The sequence below is a fragment of the Tupaia chinensis genome, unplaced genomic scaffold (assembly GCF_000334495.1).
Source record: "Tupaia chinensis unplaced genomic scaffold, TupChi_1.0 Scaffold145814_1, whole genome shotgun sequence".
NCBI classification, from domain to species: Eukaryota; Metazoa; Chordata; class Mammalia; order Scandentia; family Tupaiidae; genus Tupaia; species Tupaia belangeri.
Window position 1 is genome coordinate 2,441,954 of NW_006205672.1, and position 9,692 is coordinate 2,451,645.

The 9,692-nt window shown below is 46.8% G+C and overlaps 1 long non-coding RNA gene across 1 annotated transcript in view; it reads left to right on the forward strand.

The window, feature by feature from the left end:
- LOC102483379 (uncharacterized) overlaps nt 1-6,110 on the forward strand; it is a 45,752-nt gene extending 39,642 nt beyond the window's left edge. Inside the window, exon 4 of the long non-coding RNA XR_337402.2 lies at nt 5,729-6,110. This is a non-coding gene — a long non-coding RNA (uncharacterized LOC102483379). The remainder of the gene's footprint in view (nt 1-5,728) is intronic.
- Nucleotides 6,111-9,692: the final 3,582 nt, after the last annotated feature.

The window sequence follows — 9,692 nt, forward strand, 5'->3', positions numbered from 1 at the left end:
GGATCTTGGGCATGCACGCACACGCGCCCAGAGTGAGTCTAAGCCACCAGGTCTGGGACTTGAACTGCATTCGACTATAGGGGGGTCCAGCGACATAGCCATTACATTAATTGCTGGTCCCAACCAGATCACTTAAAAAAAATTTTTTTTTAAGGCAAGGGCTCACTGGGACCAGCAGGTGGCATAGTGATTAAGGTAGACTCCCACATAGTTCACCGCAGTTCTAGTTCTGGACATGGCACCTTGAAAATCACATTGGGGGGTGGGCAGCAGGTGAGGTGGTGGTTAAGGCACTGGACTCCCACATGGTTGACTATGGTTCGAGTCCTGGACCTGGTAGCTTGAAACTCACATCAGGCGCATGTGGGTGTGTGCCCCAAATCCCAGGAGGTGAATGAAGGAGAAGGGATAGTGGTGTGGCCATTACCTCCCCCCCCCCCCAGGGGTGATTTCTCACTTTCTGACTCACCGTGTCTCTCTGTCTCTCTGGTGGGCGCACACATCCTATGACCAAAAAAAAAAGACAAGGACTTGTTATGTTGCCCTGGCTGGCATTGAATTTGTAATCCTCCTGCCTCAGCCTCCTGAGTAGCTGGGATTAAATGCATCCAGCTCACTGCCGCTTCTTCATCAGTTAGTGATCTTCCAGGGCAGGAGGCTGGTGTAACTGAACTCAGCACTCTCCCCCGGTAGGCATTTCCCTTCTTGCCCATCATGGCTGTCACCCTGTCGCATCCTAAACCCACCTGTTTTATAGCTGTCGCTCGGGCTCCCTAGACATAGGGAGGAATACGGAATATTTGTAGTAGGGAGGAAGTAGGCTTGCTGGCTTGGACAGAAAGTTGTGTTGGGGAGGAGTGAGAAATTGGCCATTTGTGTAAGGCCGCCTCCCACTACTTCCTTCTTTTTATTTAAGCACACTTTGTCCTTTCCTACTGATGTGGGAAGAATTTGTTTTAGAGGTAGCCGCTTACCCGTTTTGTAATGTTGGGTACATTTTAACATCTTCCAGCTCCAGTTCCCCCACCAGTAAGCTGAGCATAATACTTCCACTCGGGGCCGGATGTGGTGACACACACGGCTAGGACTCAGCTCCGCAGGCTCAGGCTGCAGGGGAGGCCTCCAGGTGCACAGGGAAGGCTGGGCTATTTCAAGACTGAGGAGGTGAGAGGTAGCTTTCCTGAGCAATGTGTAGGCTTGGGCTTCTTGAATCTGCTCATGATTTGCATCCTAGTGAAATGTATGCCACTTCTAAAATAACTTTATGTTGGAACAATAGGTAACATTAGCAAGGCACTGAATCTGCAAAATGCCTTAAAATCCATTGAGTGTTTGAGTCTTGTAATAACCCCATGAGGTAAGTGGAGCAATCTGAGTAATTCTGTTTTCAGATAAGGAATAAATTTAGGAATTGAGACCAGCCTCATGTCACACAACCAGTAAGAGTAGAGCCGAAACAGAACCTGGGCTTCGGGCTGGCAATGTCAATGTTGATGCCTTTTCCATTATTATTATTGTACTTTTATTATGCTGTGTAATTATTAGTTTTTTTTTAGAGAGAGATTTTTGCTATAGGGCATATGTGCTTGCCATAGAGACAGAAAGCAAGAAATCATCCCCAGAGGTGATGGCCATGCCACAGTCCCTGCTGCTCTATTCTCCTCTTGGGATCTTGGGCATATATGCACACATGCCCATTTTAAGTAGCCAGGTCTGGGACTCGAACCGCAGTCAACTATGTGGGAGTCCAGCAACGTAACCATTATGTCATCTGCTGGTCCTTGTTTTTTAAAAATTCAACTTAGTTCACTTCTTGTAAACATTCACTGGAAAATATTTACAGAGCACCTGTGTAGACTGTGCACCATGTTGCTGAGAGAAAGTGATAAACTAATAGTTACAACCGAAGAAAAACATACTTTGTAATTTGGAGACATAATACGTTTTTTCATAGTTTTTGCTATGGGACACTCTTGCTTGCCAGAGAAAGAGACAGAGAGAGAGAGACAGAAATCACCCCCCTTGGGGACTAGCCACACCACAGTCCATTCTCCTCCATTCTCTCTCGGGAGGTTTGGCATGCATGCTCATGTGCCCAGCATGATTTTTCAAGCTGCAGAGTTTGGGACTTGAACCACACAGCTGGCTATGTGAGATCCAGTGCCTTCACCTCCATGCCACCTGCTGGCCCAGTAAATGTTTTTTGATGACAGCATGAGAATAACTTCTATCCCAAAGTTAGTATAATTGACTTTTGTAAAACGTGGGAGAAAGAAACCACCTATGTCCATGAGTGTAATCCCCTCCACCAGGGAAAATCATCTGAATTTTACATTTCAATAAGTAACTGGCGTTTTCTTGGCACATTAGTCTGTAGGAAATTACAGGCTTTGGTGTTGTAGTAGATCTTCAGAGAATGTCAAGTAGATTACAGTTTTATTTTACTTTGATGTCGCTGTCTGGCATGGTTTTGGTCTTTTCCTTTCTAACAAATACATTTGCTAGCTCTTATTTCAGCATCATGTTTAAAAAAAGAGAATGTGTGATTGTTTCCTTTGCGAATAGCATCTTTCTTCTGTGATGATAAAGATTGTGCTGACTTCTGCCCTCTCCCCTATCTGGGTCACAGTCAGCTGCCGGTCTGCTCATCCTTGTCAGTTCTCCAGGGTGACTCGTGGCTCGAAGCAGCGTCCTCCTCACAGAGGAAGAGCAGTCAGAGATGGAAAGATCAGGGATTGGCCCACGGCCTAGTGGTTAGGGAAGCTGGATCCCACATGGCTGATTATGGTTTGAATCCTGGACCCAGCAGCTTGAAAAACAAGCTGTGTGTGTTTAAGTGTACATGCCCCCACGTCCTGACAGGTTGGAGAAATGGAGAGAAGGGATGGTGGGGTGGCCGTGCCCTCTGGGGAGCGCTGTCTCCCTCTTTCTCTCTGCTGTGTGTCTGTGTTCTCTGTTTCTCCAAAAACAGAGAGATCAAAGATCAAACAGAACAGTGTGTGTAGAGTGTTAGATCTAGAAACAAAACAAAAGTATAAAACTCCCCGTGTAGTGAAGAATTACTTTTTCCACAGAGAAGTCTGCCTGGCCCTCGGCTACGGGGAGATGGTCTCCACGTCCCTGGAACGTCCTGCCTGATAACTTGGAATGTGTTTGCCTGGGGAGCTTGGCCACCAGATGGTCAAACAGCATGATGCATTGGAGGCTTTGGAAGCTGCAGAAAAACTGGAGCCAAAGCTTGGCCATGCAGGCAGTACATCTTCCAGCCCCAGTAAAAATTCTGGACACTGGGGGCCAGCAGGTGGTATGGAAGTTAAGGCCGCTGGATGCCACATGGCTGACCACAGTGGGAGTTCCTGACTGACAGCTCGAAAATCATGCCAGACATGTGTGTGCGTGCCCAAAATCCCAAGAGGAGAATGGAGGAGGAGGGATTGCGGTGTGGCCATCTCCCTGGGAGGTGACTTCTTGCCCCCTTCCCCGTCTCTGTCTCTCTCCGGTGAGCACATGTGCGCTATAGAAAAAACTTAAAACAAAAACAAAACAAAAAAATGCTGGACCCCAAAGGTGTGGATGAACTTCCCTGGCCGGAATGTAGAGGTAGCCTGGAGAAGGGAGCAGTGTCAGGTTCCACAGGAAGAGATTGCCGAAGCTTTAGTGCCTGGGCCCTGCCCAGATTTTGCCCCATGTGTCTCCTCTTTTGGTTCTGATTTGTATCATTGGGTTGTAATAACACTTTAATTGTAAGCATAGTGTTTTCTTGAGTTATATGAATCATTTTGGCAAGTTAGCGAACCTGAGGGGCTAAGTGGAACCCCTGAACTTATCGCTGGTGTGTGAAGTGAGGGCAGCCTGATGGAGGGCTTTACCCTTTTCTTAGGAAGTTTGGCCTAACTCCGGGTAGCTGGGGTCAGGCATCAGTGCATGTCCCCAGGCCTATTTTTAGATGTAGATTCTGGCACTTTCTATCTTGGCTACTTCTCTTGGCTTGAATTTTTTTATCCCTACTTTGGGGGTCATCCCTGTCCTATTTTGTTCACAGGGTTAATTAAAACAATAAAAAGTTAAGTAAATATGAGTCAGCAGGTGGTTGGAGGTTAAGGCAGTTGGATCCCACATGGCTAACTGCAGCTTCAGTTCCAGACCCAGTGGCTTGAAAATCATGCCGGGCATGTGTACCTGCGTGCCTAAAATTCTGAGAAGGGATTGTGGTGTGGCCATGCCCCCTGGGGGGTGATTCTCACTTTCCTTCTCTCTCTGTCTCTGGCAAGCTCATATGTCCTATAGCAAGCAAACAAGCAAACACAATTAAGTGAATAATATGTGTGAGAGTTATTAATAGCAAACAAAAAGGGTCAGTAGATGGCGTAATGGTTACATCATTGGACTCCCACGTAGTTCGAGTCCTAGACCTTGCTGCTTAAAAACTCATGCTGGGTGCGTGTGTGTGCGTGCCCAAAATCTCGAGAGGAGAATGGAGGAGAAGGGATTGCAGGGTGGCCATCCCTCTCGGGGTGGGGGGGTGATTTCTCACTTTCTGTCTCTCTGTCTCTCTGGCGAGTGCACACGCCTTACAGCAAAAAGTCTCTCTCTCAAAAACAAAAAACAGCAAACAAGAATATGCTATTTAAATGAACAGTGGAGTAGGCTGGACAGTGGAACAGTGGTGAAACATGATGCTCTGTGAGACTGAGGTCACATGAAAAGGTTCTGGGTTCACCTCCAGAGACAAACCTGAGTGCGTGCATAACTGTGATCAGGGCTGGCTGAGGTTGGGTGTGGAGCATAGTGTCAAGGCTTATGGGGCAGGGCTGTCTCTCTGTCTCCCTCTTTGTCTCTCTAGCTCATGGAAAAAATAATATTTTTTTTAAACAAAGAATTTATTTATTTATTCTTCGAGAGGTTTTTGCTATAGAGCGTGTGTGCTCGCCAGACAGGCAGAGAGAGACAGAGAGACAGAAAGCGAGAAATCACCCCCCAGGGGGGATGGTCACGCTGCAATTCCATCTCCTCCATTCTCCTCTTGGAATCTTGTGCACTCATGCACACACGCCTGGCGTGAGTTCTAAGCCACCAGGTCCGGGATGCGAACCGCGGTTGACTACGTGGGAATCCAGCGACATAGCCATTACGCTAACTGCTGGTTCCCAACAAAGAATTTATTTTTTAAGAATTATTTTATTTTAACTTTATTATTATTTTCCAATTTGACCAGAGAGATACAGAAAGAGAGAGAGGGAAAGTGAGAAAGGAAATCAGTAGGTCTGGGACCTGAACATGGTTGGCCATGTGGGAGTTCAACACCTTTAACCACCATACACCTGTTGCTGACCCTGAAATAATAATAATTTTAAAAATTTCAAGGGCCCCAAAATATATTAAAATTATGATAATGGAACTAAATAGTTTAGGAGGAGAATGTGAAGAAAGTGTGGATAGGTTAGGTAAGACTTTATTTAATCATTCATTACACAAATAATGATTGGATTTGTGTTATGTGCTGGATGTTGAGAAGATAACAGTGAACAAGCCAAGGCCCTGCCCCCATAGGGCTTATATTCTGTTCAGAGAGAGAGAATAAATGAGGTGAATCATGAAACTCTGGTCATTGTTGGGAAGGGCACAAACAGAGTGATGATGTAACAGTTTTGTTGGATACAGCTTCTTGAGACCCTGAGTGACCACAGAAGGGATTTCTGGAACCTAACTTTTTTTTTTTTTTTTAAAGGTCTCCATATTTATTACTGAACCAACCTACCAACGCAGAACTTAGAGACAAGGTGAAGCATCATTTTTTTCCAGTAAACACAAGTGTCCAGGCACTGGTGACCATTTTCAGTTTGATGAGGCAAGACCATAGTGACCTTGGTACAGCATAAATATGTGGCCCACATCCTGTCCAGTTCCTCCTAGACCCAGCGTGGTTCTTCTCCAGTGTCTCCTCTTGGAGCTGTATCTGATTTTATTACCAGTTTCATTCTAATCCACTGGGGAATGGGACGATTTTGCTTCTGTTTTTTGGCCAAAAACCACTTGATTCTGAAAGTCTTGTGAGAACACATGGGGAAAAGCCAAGTGGACCGCACACACCACGATGGCAGAGAAAGGAAGAGCAGGAAGTTGACTCTTTTTTTTGAGAGGTTTTTTTTTTTTTTTTTTTTGCTGTAGGCCACGTGCGCTCGCCAGACAGACAGAGAGACAGAGAGATAGAAAGTGAGAAATCACCCCCCAGCGGGGATGGCCACGCCGCAATCCCTTCTCCTCTGTTCTCCTCTTGGGATCTTGGGCACGCACGCACACGCGCCCAGTGTGAGTTTTAAGCCACCGGGTCCGGGACACAAACCGCGGTCGACTACATGGGAGTCCAGCAACATAGCCTTTATGCTAACTGCTGGTCCCGAAGCTGACATTTAAATAAAGATTTTAAGGAAGAGAATGCGAGTATTTTAGGCAGAGAGAATAACAAGGATGAAGGCCCTGAGGTGAGAAAGAAGTTGGTGTGTTTGAAGAATGGAGAAGATGTGTGTGAGGATTGGGGATAGCAAGGTTGGAGATGTATGATCAGGGCCTTATTTTTATTTGTTTATTTTTTAGGAGATTTTTGCTATAGGATATGTGAACTGGCCAGAGAAAGACAGAGACAGAAAGTGAGAAATCACCCTCTGGGGGAATGGCCACGCCCCAGTCTTTTTCTCCTCCATGCTCCTCTTGGGAGTTTGGGTACAATCACACATGTGCCCAGCATGAATTTGAAGCCACCGGATCTGGGATTTGAACTGTAGTTGGCCACATGAACTTTAGCCCAGCACCTTAACCATCACACCACTTATTGGCCCTGGGGTCAGGGCCTTAGTTGTTGGAAATGATTTGAATTTTTAAGGGAGTCATGAAGTCTGGATGGTATTAAGTAGACAAGTGACATGAATTGCTTTTTTTATGAGGTTTTTTTTTTTTTTGCCTTAAGGCATATTTGCTTATAGGAGAGAAAGAGACTGAGACAGTGAGAGGGAATGTAAGAAAACACCCCTGGGGGGATGGCCATGCTGCAATCTCTTTTTCTCCATTCTCTTCCTGGGATCTTGGGCACGCACACACACACGCCCGGAATGACTTTCAAGCCACCAAGTCGGGGACTCAAACCGCAGTCAGCCATATGGGAGTCCAGTGACATAAATGCTACGCCGTCTGTCTTTAAGAAGACCTCCCTGAATGGGGGCAGGGAGAGATCGCCAGGAGATGTGTAGTTATTCAGGTGAGGAGCTTGCTGACGAGAGACACATGATCAGATTCTAGAAACACTGGTCCTCTCTCATGCCTGGCTGTGACATGAACGGCAAGTACAGACCAGCCTGTGAAAGGTGAGGTTTTCAGGGGTTCGGCCCCCCTTGAAAATAAAGGTCTGTGTTACAACACCAGATAAGCCACCAGATTGGGAGAGATGGAAGCGGTATCATCTCTGGCAGAGAAGAAGAGCAGAGTTTAGGGTAGATAATGGAAGAGGGGGTGAAGAGTCAGATCGCAACCCAGGACCAACTGCAGTAACAGCTTGTGGTTACCCCGTGGGGCCACCGGTTTAGGTCCTTTCCAGGCTGTACAGTGTATCACCCGAGTGTGGCACATACCCCTGGCCTACTGTGGACTAGCAGTTTTACTTTTTATTGGCCATGTTGGCTGGGGGAGGTGGTGGTGGAAAGGGCACAATTTCAGAGGCTTCCATTTGACTGCCCCGTCCCGGGTGCCACTTCAGGCTGCAGCCCGGCACGTCACCCAGCATGTAGGCTGGGGCAATGTCCCTAGGTGTCGAATGTGTTGCTTCCAGATTCCAAAGAGGCCCTCCAGTCCTTCTGTTCCCATCTCTGTGGAGAGGATGTTCCAGTACGCCCCTGACAATTGGACCCCCGAACACTTGACTGAAGAGGCAGGTCCCAGAATCTTCACAGAGTTTATGTCCCACTCTCCAGAGCATACGTAGCTTACCAAGGCTTCCAGGTGCTAGCCGCGCTCGCTCATTCGCCCCCAGGGGACTAATGTCATTGATGCAATGGAGCGCTGCGATGTTCTGTGGGAAGTCCAGATGGTCCAGATCTTTTCTGCATACATCATGACGTAGGTTGGGAGAGTTAACGGAGCCTGGGGGAGGGAGTGGGGACTAAGTGAAATTGTTGTACAGTCCGTGTAAATGCTGTTTCCGATCTTCTTTCCTAATTGATGTAAAGAAGAATGCATTTGCCAAATCAAATCAGGTCATGCGCTTGGAGCCGTATTTAATTCCTACCAGTGAGACTGTCCCCAGCATGGTGGCCAGAATCAGGGCTGAGCTGGCAATATCTAATCATTCTCCAGGATCCCTGTTTTCACAGGGCCGCGCTGTGAGTTAGAGGTGTGATGGGACCACTATCCCTGCGTTCTTGAGAGCAAGGTAACACTGGTTACCGTCTTCTCTCCAAAATGGGGTGTTGTTTCTTATTGACCATCTTGGCTGGGGGTAGTGCTGGGAGAAAGGTACAGTTTCAGAGACTTCCATTTGACCTTCCCCACCACGATAGCTCTTATACCATAAACCAAGGCCCCCACGTGGGTACTTCTCCCACTGCCAAATGTATCCATTCCAGACACGCATTCAGGGACTGGGGCAACAACCACCAGCTGGGGCCATGGACCCAGAAGACCCGCTCTAAGATAAACTTCAGCCAGGACTCCATTTTTACTTGGCTTATCCAAAACCCTCTACTCTAATGGGTTCCAAAATGATATTTCAGGGGCCAGCAGACGGCATGGTGGTTAAAAGCACTGGACTCCTACATGGCCGGCTGCAGTTCAAGTCTTGGACCTGGTGGCTTGCTTTCTCACTTTTCCTCTCTCTCTGATCAAACCGATAAAATTTAAAAAATGATATTTCATGTCTATGAATATCAGTGTCAATTCAGGCTCTATGTCCATTAGTCTTTCAGGTGTTAAAATATGCCCACTCCCCCGGTGTATGGTCACGTGAATAAATGGTTTGAAGGCCCTCTGTGGAAAGCGCTGGTGGAATGATTAGACTATGAACTTGCTATGTTATTGTAGGGTCCTTCCTCCTGGGAACTGGCACACTTTCATCAATAGATTTCAGATCTGAAAACTGTCTTGGGTCTAGGAAATGGACAAGGAATTTTTCTTTCTTTTTAATGTTTTTAAAAAATCTTTATTTTCAGGACCAGCAGTTAGCGTAATGGCTATGTCGCTGGACTCCCACATAGTCGACCACGGTTCGTGTCCAGGACCTGGTGGCTTAAAACTCATGCCAGGTGCATGTGCGTGCGTGCCCAAGATCCCGAGAGGAGAATGGAGGAGAAGGGATTGCGGCGTGGCCATCCCCTCTGGGGGGTGATTTTTCGCTTTCTGTCTCTATGTCTCTGTCTGTCTATCTGGCGAGCGCACGCACCCTATAGCAAAAACCTCTCAAAAAAAAATCTTTATTTTCAATTGTGGTAAAAAGCATAACAAAAAATATACCTATATCATGTGTAAGTGGATAGTTCAGTCGTGTGAGGTATTTTCACAATATTGTGCAACTGAGTTCCAGAACTTTTTTTTTCTTTTTTTCTTTTTGAGAGGTTTTTGTTATAGGGCGCGTGCGCTCGCTGGAAAGACAGAGACAGAGAGACAGAAAGCAAGAAATCACCCCCAGGGGGATGGCCACACCGCAGTCG